Source organism: Argopecten irradians, chromosome 11 (assembly GCF_041381155.1).
Source record: "Argopecten irradians isolate NY chromosome 11, Ai_NY, whole genome shotgun sequence".
Lineage (NCBI taxonomy): Eukaryota > Metazoa > Mollusca > Bivalvia > Pectinida > Pectinidae > Argopecten > Argopecten irradians.
The window spans coordinates 2,295,157-2,313,374 of NC_091144.1; the positions used below are offsets into that span (position 1 = coordinate 2,295,157).

Below are 18,218 nucleotides of genomic sequence, written 5' to 3' on the forward strand. Positions count from 1 at the left end.
TGGTATGGTGTTTAAAGACTCAAGGAAACTCCAACGACGTAAGCGATACCTGGTATAGTGTTTAAAGACTCAAGGAAACTCCAACGACGTAAGCGATACCTGGTATAGTGTTTAAAGACTCAAGGAAACTCCAACGACGTAAGCGATACCTGGTATAGTGTTTAAAGACTCAAGGAAAACTCCAACGACGTAAGCCATACCTGGTATAGTGTTTAAAGACTCAAGGAAACTCCAACGACGTAAGCCATACCTGGTATAGTGTTTAAAGACTCAAGGAAACTCCAACGACGTAAGCCATACCTGGTATAGTGTTTAAAGACTCAAGGAAACTATGTTCAATCAAGCAAATTCATAATACCAGTTTACAGGACATCTTTAGGACAAACTTTATAAAATTGATACTGAAAATAAACAAATGCTCAAAATGTTTTTGGGTTGTTAATTAAAGGGCAGTAACTCTACCAAATATGTCCACAAGAAGTGGCTATTCTCCTTGCTATAAACCAAAAAAAAACTGGTTCTGACACGCTAAAGTTATTGCATGCTATCAGCTGAAGTGATGCTTTAGTCAATCAAGGGACAACAACTCCATCAATTACTGTTAAACAACAAGGTGCCTTAGTTGTGAAGAACTTTTTGGAGTTGTTGCACAGAGACAAAGTATAACCAATACAATGGTAGACTAACAAATGGACAAAGTATTACCAATACAATGGTAGACTAACAGCCAAAGTATAACCAATACAATGGTAGACTAACAGCCAAAGTATAACCAATACAATGGTAGACTAACAGCCAAAGTATAACCAATACAATGGTAGACTAACAAATGGACAAAGTATAACCAATACAATGGTAGACTAACAGCCAAAGTATAACCAATACAATGGTAGACTAACAAATGGACAAAGTATAACCAATACAATGGTAGACTAACAGCCAAAGTATAACCGATACAATGGTAGACTAACAAATGGACAAAGTATAACCAATACAATGGTAGACTAACAAATGGACAAAGTATAACCAATACAATGGTAGACTAACAGCCAAAGTATAACCAATACAATGGTAGACTAACAGCCAAAGTATAACCAATACAATGGTAGACTAACAGCCAAAGTATAACCAATACAATGGTAGACTAACAAATGGACAAAGTATAACCAATACAATGGTAGACTAACAGCCAAAGTATAACCAATACAATGGTAGACTAACAAATGGACAAAGTATAACCAATACAATGGTAGACTAACAAATGGACAAAGTATAACCAATACAATGGTAGACTAACAGCCAAAGTATAACCAATACAATGGTAGACTAACAGCCAAAGTATAACCAATACAATGGTAGACTAACAAATGGACAAAGTATAACCAATACAATGGTAGACTAACAAATGGACAAAGTATAACCAATACAATGGTAGACTAACAAATGGACAAAGTATAACCAATACAATGGTAGACTAACAAAGACAAAGTATAACCAATACAATGGTAGACTAACAAATGGACAAAGTATAACCAATACAATGGTAGACTAACAAATGGACAAAGTATAACCGATACAATGGTAGACTAACAAATGGACAAAGTATAACCAATACAATGGTAGACTAACAAATGGACAAAGTATAACCAATACAATGGTAGACTAACAAATGGACAAAGTATAACCAATACAATGGTAGACTAACAGACAAAGTATAACCAATACAATGGTAGACTAACAAATGGACAAACTATTACCAATACAATGGTAGACTAACAAATGGACAAAGTATAACCAATACAATGGTAGACTAACAGCCAAAGTATAACCAATACAATGGTAGACTAACAGCCAAAGTATAACCAATACAATGGTAGACTAACAAATGGACAAAGTATAACCAATACAATGGTAGACTAACAGCCAAAGTATAACCAATACAATGGTAGACTATAACAAATGGACAAAGTATAACCAATACAATGGTAGACTAAACAGCCAAAGTATAACCAATACAATGGTAGACTAAACAAATGGACAAAGTATAACCAATACAATGGTAGACTAACAAATGGACAAAGTATAACCAATACAATGGTAGACTAACAAATGGACAAAGTATAACCAATACAATGGTAGACTAACAAATGGACAAAGTATAACCAATACAATGGTAGACTAACAAATGGACAAAGTATAACCAATACAATGGTAGACTAACAAATGGACAAAGTATAACCAATACAATGGTAGACTAACAGCCAAAGTATAACCAATACAATGGTTAGACTAACAAATGGACAAAGTATAACCAATACAATGGTAGACTAACAAATGGACAAAGTATAACCAATACAATGGTAGAACCAAAGTATAACCAATACAATGGTAGACTAACAAATGGACAAAGTATAACCAATACAATGGTAGACTAACAAATGGACAAAGTATAACCAATACAATGGTAGACTAACAGCCAAAGTATAACCAATACAATGGTAGACTAACAAATGGACAAAGTATAACCAATACAATGGTAGACTAACAAATGGACAAAGTATAACCAATACAATGGTAGACTAACAAATGGACAAAGTATAACCAATACAATGGTAGACTAACAGACAAAGTATAACCAATACAATGGTAGACTAACAAATGGACAAAGTATAACCAATACAATGGTAGACTAACAAATGGACAAAGACAAAGTAGACTAAAAACCAAAGTATACAATGGTAGACTAACAAATGGACAAAGTATAACCAATACAATGGTAGACTAACAAATGGACAAAGTATAACCAATACAATGGTAGACTAACAGACAAAGTATAACCAATACAATGGTAGACTAACAAATGGACAAAGTATAACCAATACAATGGTAGACTAACAAATGGACAAAGTATAACCAATACAATGGTAGACTAACAAATGGACAAAGTATAACCAATACAATGGTAGACTAACAGACAAAGTATAACCAATACAATGGTAGACTAACAAATGGACAAAGTATAACCAATACAATGGTAGACTAACAAATGGACAAAGTATAACCAATACAATGGTAGACTAACAAATGGACAAAGTATAACCAATACAATGGTAGACTAACAAGACAAAGTATAACCAATACAATGTAGACTAACCCAAAGTATAACCAATACAATGGTAGACTAACAAATGGACAAAGTATAACCAATACAATGGTAGACTAACAAATGGACAAAGTATAACCAATACAATGGTAGACTAACAAATGGACAAAGTATAACCAATACAATGGTAGACTAACAAATGGACAAAGTATAACCAATACAATGGTAGACTAACAAATGGACAAAGTATAACCAATACAATGGTAGACTAACAAATGGACAAAGTAATAACCAATAACAAATGGTAGACTAACAAATGGACAAAGTATAACCAATACAATGGTAGACTAACAAATGGACAAAGTATAACCAATACAATGGTAGACTAACAAATGGACAAAGTATAACCAATACAATGGTAGACTAACAAATGGACAAAGTATAACCAATACAATGGTAGGTAGACTAACGAAATGGACAAAGACCAATACAATGGTAGACAAACAGACAAAGTATAACAATACAATGGTAGACTAACTAACAAAATGTAGGACAAAGTATAACCAATACAATGGTAGACTAACAAATGGACAAAGTATAACCAATACAATGGTAGACTAACAGCCAAAGTATAACCAATACAATGGTAGACTAACAAATGGACAAAGTATAACCAATACAATGGTAGACTAAAGCAAGTACTAACAGCCAAAGTATAACCAATACAATGGTAGACTAACAAATGGACAAAGTATAACCAATACAATGGTAGACTAACATGGACAAAGTATAACCAATACAATGGTAGACTAACAGCCAAAGTATAACCAATACAATGGTAGACTAACAAATGGACAAAGTATAACCAATACAATGGTAGACTAACAGCCAAAGTATAACCAATACAATGGTAGACTAACAAATGGACAAAGTATAACCAATACAATGGTAGACTAACAAATGGCCAAAGTATAACCAATACAATGGTAGACTAACAAATGGAAAGTATAACCAATACAATGGTAGACTAACAAATGGACAAAGTATAACCAATACAGACTGGTAGACTAACAAAAATGGACAAAGTATAACCAATACAATGGTAGACTAACAAATGGACAAAGTATAACCAATACAATGGTAGACTAACAAATGGACAAAGTATAACCAATACAATGGTAGACTAACAAATGGACAAAGTATAACCAATACAATGGTAGACTAACAAATGGACAAAGTATAACCAATACAATGGTAGACTAACAAATGGACAAAGTATAACCAATACAATGGTAGACTAACAAATGGACAAAGTATAACCGATACAATGGTAGACTAACAAATGGACAAAGTATAACCAATACAATGGTAGACTAACAAATGGACAAAGTATAACCAATACAATGGTAGACTAACAAATGGACAAAGTATAACCAATACAATGGTAGACTAACAAATGGACAAAGTATAACCAATACAATGGTAGACTAACAAATGGACAAAGTATAACCAATACAATGGTAGACTAACAAATGGACAAAGTATAACCAATACAATGGTAGACTAACAAATGGACAAAGTATAACCAATACAATGGTAGACTAACAAATGGACAAAGTATAACCAATACAATGGTAGACTAACAAATGGACAAAGTATAACCAATACAATGGTAGACTAACAAATGGACAAAGTATAACCAATACAATGGTAGACTAACAAATGGACAAAGTATAACCAATACAATGGTAGACTAACAAATGGACAAAGTATAACCAATACAATGGTAGACTAACAAATGGACAAAGTATAACCAATACAATGGTAGACTAACAAATGGACAAAGTATAACCAATACAATGGTAGACTAACAAATGGACAAAGTATAACCAATACAATGGTAGACTAACAAATGGACAAAGTATAACCGAATACAATGGTAGACTAACAAATGGACAAAGTATAACTACAAGGTATACAATAACCATATGGTAGACTAAAAATGGACAAAGTATAACCAATACAATGGTAGACTAACAAATGGACAAAGTATAACCAATACAATGGTAGACTAACAAACAAAGTATAACCAATACAATGGTAGACTACTAACAAATGGACAAAGTATAACCAATACAATGGTAGACTAACAAATGGACAAAGTATAACCAATACAATGGTAGACTAACAAATGGACAAAGTATAACCAATACAATGGTAGACTAACAAATGGACAAAGTATAACCAATACAATGGTAGACTAACAAATGGACAAAGTTTAACCAATACAATGGTAGACTAACAGACAAAGTATAACCAATACAATGGTAGACTAACAAATGGACAAAGTATAACCAATACAATGGTAGACTAACAAATGGACAAAGTATAACCAATACAATGGTAGACTAACAAATGGACAAAGTATATAACCAATACAATGGTAGACTAACAAATGGACAAAGTATAACCAATACAATGGTAGACTAACAAATGGACAAAGTATAACCAATACAATGGTAGACTAACAGCCAAAGTATAACCAATACAATGGTAGACTAACAAATGGACAAAGTATAACCAATACAATGGTAGACTAACAAATGGACAAAGTATAACCAATACAATGGTAGACTAACAGCCAAAGTATAACCGATACAATGGTAGACTAACAAATGGACAAAGTATAACCAATACAATGGTAGACTAACAAATGGACAAAGTATAACCAATACAATGGTAGACTAACATGGACAAAGTATAACCAATACAATGGTAGACTAACAAATGGACAAAGTATAACCAATACAATGGTAGACTAACAAATGGACAAAGTATAACCAATACAATGGTAGACTAACAAATGGACAAAGTATAACCAATACAATGGTAGACTAACAAATGGACAAAGTATAACCAATACAATGGTAGACTAACAGCCAAAGTATAACCAATACAATGGTAGACTAACAAATGGACAAAGTATAACCAATACAATGGTAGACTAACAAATGGACAAAGTATAACCAATACAATGGTAGACTAACAAATGGACAAAGTATAACCAATACAATGGTAGACTAACAAATGGACAAAGTATAACCAATGGTAGACTAACAAACAAAGTATAACCAATACAATGGTAGACTAACAAATGGACAAAGTATAACCAATACAATGGTAGACTAACAAATGGACAAAGTATAACCAATACAATGGTAGACTAACAAATGGACAAAGTATAACCAATACAATGGTAGACTAACAAATGGACAAAGTATAACCAATACAATGGTAGACTAACAAATGGACAAAGTATAACCAATACAATGGTAGACTAACAAATGGACAAAGTATAACCAATACAATGGTAGACTAACAAATGGACAAAGTATAACCAATACAATGGTAGACTAACAAATGGACAAAGTATAACCAATACAATGGTAGACTAACAGACAAAGTATAACCAATACAATGGTAGACTAACAAATGGACAAAGTATAACCAATACAATGGTAGACTAACAGACAAAGTATAACCAATACAATGGTAGACTAACAAATGGACAAAGTATAACCAATACAATGTAGACTAACAAATGGACAAAGTATAACCAATACAATGGTAGACTAACAAATGGACAAAGTATAACCAATACAATGGTAGACTAACATACAATGACAAAGTATAACCAATACAATGGTAGACTAACAAATGGACAAAGTATAACCAATACAATGGTAGACTAACAAATGGACAAAGTATAACCAATACAATGGTAGACTAACAAATGGACAAAGTATAACCAATACAATGGTAGACTAACAAATGGACAAAGTATAACCAATACAATGGTAGACTAACAAATGGACAAAGTATAACCAATACAATGGTAGACTAACAAATGGACAAAGTATAACCAATACAATGGTAGACTAACAAATGGACAAAGTATAACCAATACAATGGTAGACTAACAAATGGACAAAGTATAACCAATACAATGGTAGACTAACAAATGGACAAAGTATAACCAATACAATGGTAGACTAACAGACAAAGTATAACCAATACAATGGTAGACTAACAAATGGACAAAGTATAACCAATACAATGGTAGACTAACAAATGGACAAAGTATAACCATACAATGTAGATAACCAAATGGATACAATGGTTAACCAATACAATGGTAGACTAACAGACAAAGTATAACCAATACAATGGTAGACTAACAAATGGACAAAGTATAACCAATACAATGGTAGACTAACAGCCAAAGTATAACCAATACAATGGTAGACTAACAGCCAAAGTATAACCAATACAATGGTAGACTAACAAATGGACAAAGTATAACCAATACAATGGTAGACTAACAAATGGACAAAGTATAACCAATACAATGGTAGACTAACAAATGGCCAAAGTCCCTTAACCAATACAATGTAGACTAACAGACAAAGTATAACCAATACAATGGTAGACTAACAAAATGGACAAAGTATAACCAATACAATGGTAGACTAACAAATGGACAAAGTATAACCAATACAATGGTAGACTAACAAATGGACAAAGTATAACCAATACAATGGTAGACTAACAAATGGACAAAGTATAACCAATACAATGGTAGACTAACAAATGGACAAAGTATAACCAATACAATGGTAGACTAACAAATGGATAAATCAAAATTCCCTTATTTGAGGTGAAAGCTGACAAGGGTTCACAACAGTGACAATTTGATTTTGAAGATTACATGTCTAAAGTCAAGTCAAAGATCTTGATCTTGGTAGTTATCAAGTTATCAAAATGTTTTAGCAAATATCTTGGTACGACAATACCATCTACTAAGTATCTACGCCAATTGAAACAAAGGGAAGTAACTCCTTTTCGTCATTTCTCCTTTAATAATTCTGGAGATTTTGGTTTGGTTTGCTTAACGTAACATCTCATTACCAAATAAGGATATTTAGAGACATTCCAGGCTAAGAAGGTAGAGAAAAGCCAGAGTACCTGGAGAAAAACCATCATACTCAACTGTTCCACATGGAATGTGAACTTAAAACTCAAAAGTGGACGACTTGCAGTAATAAGATGTTGGGACACCACAGCCCATATACTTCACGGTTACAGAGTCTGACTGAGGTGATTAGTGGGGTGGGATTATAATTACAAATAAATATATAGTAGTTGAACATCACCAATAAGGTTTGTTAGATAACACCGTCAAACAGAACTTCTAATATCTTTGTTTGTGCTGCACAGTTTCTTTGTTTGTACCTCACAGTCTGGCTTAGTGAATTCAGAGAGCATATTTGTCTGCTATTGCACATAAAACTGACAATTATAAAATACCTGGGTCGTTACAGAGTGCCCTAAAGTAGAGCGGGTGTCAGTCAGTCTGAGAATGTCTACTTACACAAACAAGATAACAAACAAATCTAAACCAAATTTTACTCTCAACACTATATCTTCCCAGGAGTTTTTTTAATTGCCATAGATATTTAATTGTGACTTATTTGATTTTAAATATCTTATAAAAATCAACAATTAATTATAAAACTATTAAAAGTTGATGGAGGAAAATTTCACAAACAGCACTTTACCTGTAAAGTCATGCTCATTATAAATCAAAAGTATTTTTCTGAAAAGATTTTAAGCTTACTTTTTCATAAAACAAAAATTTACATAAAATAAATTGAATTAAAAATAGACTGTACATGCATACAGAGATTTTATCAAATTTGACCCCAGAGATTTTATCAAACTTTACCTCTCTAACCTTGAATAAAAGTCAATGTCATTCATTCAAACAAAGATGGGAGCATTTTAAACCACATGCTACTGGACCTGCCAATAGTTGATCCCACTGACCTTGAATTCAGACCAAGGTAATTTATTTGAATTAACTGAAGTTACAAACAATTTTTTAAAATTTCAATGAAATTAAAAAGTTAAAAGTTACTTGTGGATAAGAATTAGTCATGAAGAAAAACCTTATACAGCTTTGACATTGATCTTACCAAAGATTTCCAGGATTCATTGAATTTCTGTGTATATATGTACGACCATTGAACAAAAGAGTTTAATCCTTCGTTTGTCTATGTTTTACGTCTGATTAACATCTATATAAGATAAGGAGGTGGAGGAAAGCCAGAGGACCTGGAGAAAAACTACCACCCTATGGTTAGTATATTGAAACTGTTCCACATGTGTTACGATCCTATGATGGAATGGTTAGTATATTGAAACTGTTCCACATGTGTTACGATCCTACGATGGAATGGTTAGTATATTGAAACTGTTCCACATGTGTTACGATCCTACAATGGAATGGTTAGTATATTGAAACTGTTCCACATGTGTTACGATCCTATGATGGAATGGTTAGTATATTGAAACTGTTCCACATGTGTTACGATCCTACGATGGAATGGTTAGTATATTGAAACTGTTCCACATGTGTTACGATCCTATGATGGAATGGTTAGTATATTGAAACTGTTCCACATGTGTTACGATCCTACGATGGAATGGTTAGTATATTGAAACTGTTCCACATGTGTTACGATCCTGTGATGGAATGGTTAGTATATTGAAACTGTTCCACATGTGTTACGATCCTACGATGGAATGGTTAGTATATTGAAACTGTTCCACATGTGTTACGATCCTACAATGGAATGGTTAGTATATTGAAACTGTTCCACATGTGTTACGATCCTACAATGGAATGGTTAGTATATTGAAACTGTTCCACATGTGTTACGATCCTACAATGGAATGGTTAGTATATTGAAACTGTTCCACATGTGTTACGATCCTACGATGGAATGGTTAGTATATTGAAACTGTTCCACATGTGTTACGATCCTACAATGGAATGGTTAGTATATTGAAACTGTTCCACATGTGTTACGATCCTACAATGGATTGCTGCTGGTTGTACATCAGAGCACTTTAACCACTCAGTCACCATGACTCCTGGTCCAATAAGATACAGAACAAAACTGGAATATAACTGTTAATATGTTATATCAGATATGATTATAACTCATTTTCTATAATTTTCAAATCTCTTGACATGTGGCTACCTTTTCCTCTTTGCCACTTAATGGGTCACTTATTGGTATGTAACAATAAACTGACTGATGAACCCCAACCATAATAACAAACCTTGTATATAATACATTAAATATATGTTATGGCAGATCTTATCTACTTGTATTGGTGTATCTATGTCGACAGAGTTCAATGTTCTTTGGTATAAAGGAAAACATCAATCAAAATTTTAGAAGAAAAAAAATTTAATGAGTCAATTTCCTTCTCCTAGTGAAATGAATGCACATTTTTTTTTGCAATAATTGTCTCTTTAGAATTTATCTTGAATGATACAGATCCAGCTTGTATATCAGCATCAACATCAAAAAGATTGGTGTGAGATAGAGGTGGACAGTGTCATATCTATCCAAGTATACCGCTGATGATACAGGTAGAGCGATACCTGCTATAGTAACAACCTCTACATAAGGTACACCTACCTAATATGACCAAGATTTTAGGTCTAAAATGACAAGTTTGAGCACAATTTGTGTATAAGTCACTTTGCAGTAAAAGTATTTTTCTTTGTCCCTTTGGTGTTCTTTATAGATAGCTTTTACTGTAAACAATATACAGCACAGATGTTGGTAATTAACTAATATCACAAAAAAGAAAACATATCACATCTGTTTGTCACTAAAATAATGGTTACCGATTCGGAAGTAAACTTCATTGTTATAAGTTTGTTTTTTGGCTTATCTAGCCACCAGCTACAGCTACAGCTGTTTACAAGGGAAACAACATCACCGCAACATTTATAATGTAAAGCAAAGAGATCCCACTGAAGCTATAACAGCTTTCATTGAAAGAGAATATTTTGGAAACGTTTGGTTTCTTATACACCTCAAACTGTATCAAATTAATCAATCAAATCGAGCAGATGTTGAATTGTGACTTGGAACAGTCTGAATGAACCTTGTATAAGGAATTAAACCCATTATTACCTGGTTAGAATGGAATTATACAGGTGTAAATTTGACAGGTATGATTATGGTAAAGGCTTCTACCTAATCACAGGCCTAGTATACTATTAAAGCTAATTTATTTCCTACAATATATATGCATGTGTAATTCATGCACAAAAAAACACAACACTTCCAGGTGCAACAGACAAGGAAAGCCAGGGGTCTATAAGTTACAGGTTATCATTGCCACAGATCACAGCCACATCTTGAGACCAATCACTGACAACTTCTCACCAACAACTTATTTTTGTGGCGACTTCAAATCTAACAACTTTTCTACTGTCATTTAATATCTCAACTGATACCGTTATAATGACCTCTGAGGAGTTTTCACAGAGAAATGAAGCTCTATTACAGATAAACCTTTATTATGTCCAATAACTTGACACTAACCAGTAATAACGGACTGCACCCCAACCAGTCAATTAAATACATAATAATACAATAAGAAAGCTCTAATTGTACTTAAATTAAAGCAAATTTACATTGATTTATTTCATAAAAAATTAATCACCCAGGAATAATGTGAACACAAAAATCAGTTGGTCTGAATCTCTTTAGCAATTCAAACATTTATTTAACCACATGATAATAATTGGCTTACACAGTTTTTTTACATATCATACCAAAAACAAGATAATATAAAAATATTCAATCACCAACTTTGTTTCGTGGTGACTATATTTTTCATTTCGAAACAAAATGGCAAAGATTATCTTTGGTGAGTTTAAAGATCGAATGGAAACACAATAATATATATTCATCAATATACATGAGGTATATATTGATTCACAGAGATTAACTTTGATTTACTTTGGTCACAAAATTCATGAATGAGAAATACTAAATTTTGGAAACATTATATCAAAATATTGAGGCTGAATCAAATATCCAAATACAGCTTAAGACAGACAACTAGGCAAATGTGGATCCATTTTAGGCTTCAAAATAGGAGTTATTGTTAGATAGAATCAAAGATATAAGGATTAGGTAAGATGAGATGTGTACTTTTGTTCAACGTTTGCTCCCTCCATGCCCTGTAATAGTGTAATTCACATTGTAAAAGTGCATTTATACAGGACCCAGACATGTCCCTTATCCCACCGCTATACAGGACCCAGACATGTCCCTTATCCAAACACTATACAGGACCCAGACATATCCCTTATCCCACCGCTATACAGGACCCAGACATATCCCTTATCCCAACACTATACAGGACTCAGACATATCCCTTATCCCAACAGTATACAGGACTCAGACATATTCCTTATCCCACCGGTATACAGGACCCAGACATATCCCTTATCCCCACACTATACAGGACCCAGACATATCCCTTATCCCACCGCTATACAGGACCCAGACATGTCCCTTATCCCACCATTATACAGGACCCAGACATGTCCCTTATCCCAACACTATACAGGACCCAGACATATCCCTTATCCCAACACTATACAGGACCCAGACATATCCCTTATCTCACCACTAAACAGGACCCAGACATATCCCTTATCCCACCATTATACAGGACCCAGACATGTCCCTTATCCCAACACTATACAGGACCCAGACATATCCCCTATCCCACCGCTATACAGGACCCAGACATGTCCCTTATCCCACCATTATACAGGACCCAGACATGTCCCTTATCCCAACACTATACAGGACCCAGATATATCCCTTATCCCAACACTATACAGGACCCAGACATATCCCTTATCCCACCGCTATACAGGACCCAGACATGTCCCTTATCCCACCATTATACAGGACCCAGACATGTCCCTTATCCCAACACTATACAGGACCCAGACATATCCCTTATCCCAACACTATACAGGACCCAGACATGTCCCTTATCTCACCACTATACAGGACCCAGACATGTCCCTTATCCCAACACTATACAGTAACCAGACATGTCCCTTATCCCAACACTATACAGGACCCAGACATATCCCTTATCCCACTGCTATACAGGACCCAGACATGTCCCTTATCCCACCACTATACAGGACCCAGACATGTCCATTATCTCACTGCTATACAGGACCCAGACATGTCCATTATCCTCAACTGCTATACAGGACCCAGACATGTCCCTTATCCCACACACTATACAGGACCCAGACATATCCCTTATCCCACCACTATACAGGACCCAGACATGTCCCTTATCTCACCACTATACAGGACCCAGACATATCCCTTATCCCACTGCTATACAGGACCCAGACATGTCCCTTATCTCACCACTATACAGGACCCAGACATGTCCATTATCTCACTGCTATACAGGACTCAAGACATGTCCCTTATCCCAACAGTATACAGGACCCAGACATGTCCATTATCTCACTGCTATACAGGACCCAGACATATCCCTTATCCCAACACTATACAGGACCCAGACATATCCCTTATCCCACCATTATACAGGACCCAGACATGTCCCTTATCTCACCACTATACAGGACCCAGACATATCCCTTATCCCACCATTATACAGGACCCAGACATGTCCCTTATCTCACCACTATACAGGACCCAGACATATCCCTTATCCCACCATTATACAGGACCCAGACATATCCCTTATCTCACCATTATACAGGACCCAGACATATCCCTTATCCCCAACACTATACAGGACCCAGACATATCCCTTATCCCACCATTATACAGGACCCAGACATGTCCCTTATCTCACCACTATACAGGACCCAGACATATCCCTTATCCCACCATTATACAGGACCCAGACATGTCCCTTATCTCACCACTATACAGGACCCAGACATATCCCTTATCCCACCATTATACAGGACCCAGACATATCCCTTATCCACACTTACAGGACCAGACATTCCTTATCCACCTATATACAGGACCCCCATGTATCCCTTATCCACCATTATACAGGACCCAGACATATCCCTTACACCACCATTATACAGGACCCAGACACATCCTTATCCACCCTATACAGACCCGACATCCTTATCCACCACTATACAGGACCCAGACATGTCCCTTATCTCACCACTATACAGGACCCAGACATATCCCTTATCCCACCATTATACAGGACCCAGACATATCCCTTATTCCCACACTATACAGGACCAGACATGTCCCTTATCCCACCACTATACAGGACCCAGACATGTCCCTTATCCCACCGCTATACAGGACCCAGACATATCCCTTATCCACCATTATACAGGACCCAGACATATCCCTTATCCCACACTATACAGGACCCAGACATGTCCCTTATCCCACCACTATACAGGACCCAGACATGTCCTTATCCCACCCTATACAGGACTCAGACATGTCCCTTATCCCAACACTATACAGTAACCAGACATGTCCCTTATCCCAACACTATACAGGACCCAGACATGTCCCTTATCCCACCATTATACAGGACCCAGACATGTCCCTTATCCCACCATTATACAGGACCCAGACATGTCCCTTATCTCACCACTATACAGGACCCAGACATATCCCTTATCCCACCATTATACAGGACCCAGACATGTCCCTTATCTCACCACTATACAGGACCCAGACATATCCCTTATCCCACCATTATACAGGACCCAGACATGTCCCTTATCTCACCACTAAACAGGACCCAGACATATCCCTTATCCCAACACTATACAGTAACCAGACATGTCCCTTATCCCAACACTATACAGGACCCAGACATATCCCTTATCCCAACACTAAACAGGACCCAGACATATCCCTTATCCCAACACTATACAGGACCCAGACATATCCCTTATCCCACCGCTATACAGGACCCAGACATGTCCATTATCTCACCACTATACAGGACCCAGACATGTCCATTATCTCATATCCCTTATCCCAACACTATACAGGACCCAGACATATCCCTTATCCCACCACTATACAGGACCCAGACATGTCCCTTATCTCACCACTATACAGGACCCAGACATGTCCATTATCTCACCACTATACAGGACCCAGACATGTCCATTATCTCACCACTATACAGGACCCAGACATATCCATTATCTCACCCATCACTATACAGGACCCAGACATGTCCCTTATCTCACCACTATACAGGACCCAGACATATCCCTTATCCCAACACTATACAGTAACCAGACATGTCCCTTATCCCAACACTTATACAGGACCCAGACATATCCCTTATCCCAACACTAAACAGGACCCAGACATATCCCTTATCCCAACACATATCCCTTATCTCACCACTATACAGGACCCAGACATATCCCTTATCCCACCATTATACAGGACCCAGACATATCCCTTATCCCACCACTATACAGGACCCAGACATATCCCTTATCCCACCATTATACAGGACCCAGACATGTCCCTTATCTCACCACTATACAGGACCCAGACATATCCCTTATCCCACCATTATACAGGACCCAGACATATCCCTTATCCCACCACTATACAGGACCCAGACATATCCCTTATACAGGACCTCATGTCCCTTATCACTATACAGGACCCAGACATATCCCTTATCCCAACACATTATACAGGACCCAGACATATCCCTTATCCCACCACTATACAGGACCCAGACATATCCCTTATCCCAACACTATACAGGACCCAGACATGTCCCTTATCCCACCACTATACAGGACCCAGACATGTCCCTTATCCCAACACTATACAGGACCCAGACATGTCCCTTATCCCACCACTATACAGGACCCAGACATATCCCTTATCCCAACACTATACAGGACCCAGACATGTCCCTTATCTCACCACTATACAGGACCCAGACATGTCCCTTATCCCAACATTATACAGGACCCAGACATGTCCCTTATCCCACCATTATACAGGACCCAGACATGTCCCTTATCTCACCACTATACAGGACCCAGACATGTCCCTTATCCCACATATACAGACCAGACATGTCCTTATCCCACCTATCCCAACATCCTTATCCACATAACAGGACCCAGTACTATACAGACCAGACATGTCCCTTATCCCAACACTATACAGGACCCAGACATGTCCCTTATCCCAACACTATACAGGACCCAGACATGTCCCTTATCCCACCACTATACAGGACCCAGACATGTCCCTTATCCACCATTATACAGGACCCAGACATGTCCCTTATCCCAACCACTATACAGGACCAGACATATCCCTTATCCCACCATTATACAGGACCCAGACATATCCCTTATCCCAATCTATACAGGACCCAGACATATCCCTTATCCCACTATTATACAGGACCCAGACATGTTCCTTATCCCACCATTATACAGGACCCAGACATATCCCTTATCCCAACACTATACAGTAACCAGACATGTCCCTTATCCCACCATTATACAGGACCCAGACATGTCCCTTATCTCACCACTATACAGGACCCAGACATGTCCCTTATCCCACCACTATACAGGACCCAGACATATCCCTTATCCCACTGCTATACAGGACCCAGACATATCCCTTATCCCAACACTATACAGGACCCAGACATATCCCTTATCCCACCATTATACAGGACCCAGACATGTCCCTTATCCCACCATTATACAGGACCCAACATATCCCTTATCCCAACACTATACAGGACCCAGACATATCCCTTATCCCAACAGTATACAGGACCCAGACATATCCCCTAACTCACCGCTATACAGGACCCAGACATATCCCTTATCCCAACACTATACAGGACCCAGACATATCCCTTATCCCAACAGTATACAGGACCCAGACATATCCCCTAACTCACCACTATACAGGACCCAGACATGTCTCTTATCCCAACACTATACAGGACCCAGACATATCCCTTATCCCAACAGTAGACAGGACCCAGACATATCCCCTAACTCACCGCTATACAGGATCCAGACATATCCCTTATCCCACCGCTATAAACACTTGTACAAAGTTTGCTTTCATCTCCTAACTCTCTTCACTCCATCTGTCACCTTCACCGCCATAAAAATCTTGAGTACATTACGCCAATACAGGGAAATCTCCTTGCTTCCTATTTGTAATTGTTAAACCTCCTTATGTTGTTAGCTACACAAGTGCCTCGACAAATGCCCCAACCCCCCCACTCCACTATCACACCTTAACCCTGTGCCTCGACAACTGCCCCAGCCCCTGACCTCACTATCACATCTCAACCCTGTGCCTCGACAACTGCCCCAACCCCCCACCCAACTATCACACCTCAACCCTGTGCCTCGACAACTGCCCCAACCCCCTACCCCACTATCACACCTTAACCCTGTGCCTCGATAACTGCCCCAACCCCCCACCCCACTATCCCACTTCAACCCTGTGCCTCGACAACTGTCCCAACCCCTCACCCCACTATCACACCTTAACCCCGTGCCTCGACAACTGCCCCAGCCCCTCACCCCACTATCACACCTCAACCCTGTGCCTTGCCAACTGCCCCAGCCCCTCACCTCACTATCACACCTCAACCCTGTGCATTGACAACTGCCCCAACCCCCCACCCCACTATCACACCTCAACCCTGTGCCTCAACAACTGCCCCACCCCACTATCACACCTCAACCCAGTGCCTAAACAACTGCCCCAACCCCCCACCCCACTATCACATCTCGACCCTGCAGCCTTCTCCTGTCCCTCCCCACAGCCCCATACCCTATCCCAATTTCTCATTCCCAGTAATTGCCCTTCCATCTCCCACCCTTACGCATATTGACCCTCAACTGCTTCACTCATCTCTTAAACACCTTACCCCCTCTCTCCCCCCCTCACTGTCACTATTGTATAATTTTTATAATCATTGAAACTGAAACAACTGTCACTATTGTATAATTTTTATAATCATTGAAACTGAAACAACACACAGTCTGTTTTTTTATCACTAAGGACTGGTATTTTATAATCATTAAAACTGAAACAACACACCGTCGGTTTTTTTTATCACTAAGGACTGGTATTTTTTCTGAACATCACTA

General features: G+C 37.6%; 1 protein-coding gene across 1 annotated transcript in view; it reads right to left on the minus strand.

Moving 5' to 3' along the window:
• LOC138334289 (anaphase-promoting complex subunit 4-like) overlaps positions 1–18,218 on the minus strand; it is a 106,905-nt gene that overhangs the window by 49,495 nt on the left and 39,192 nt on the right. The window lies entirely within an intron of this gene.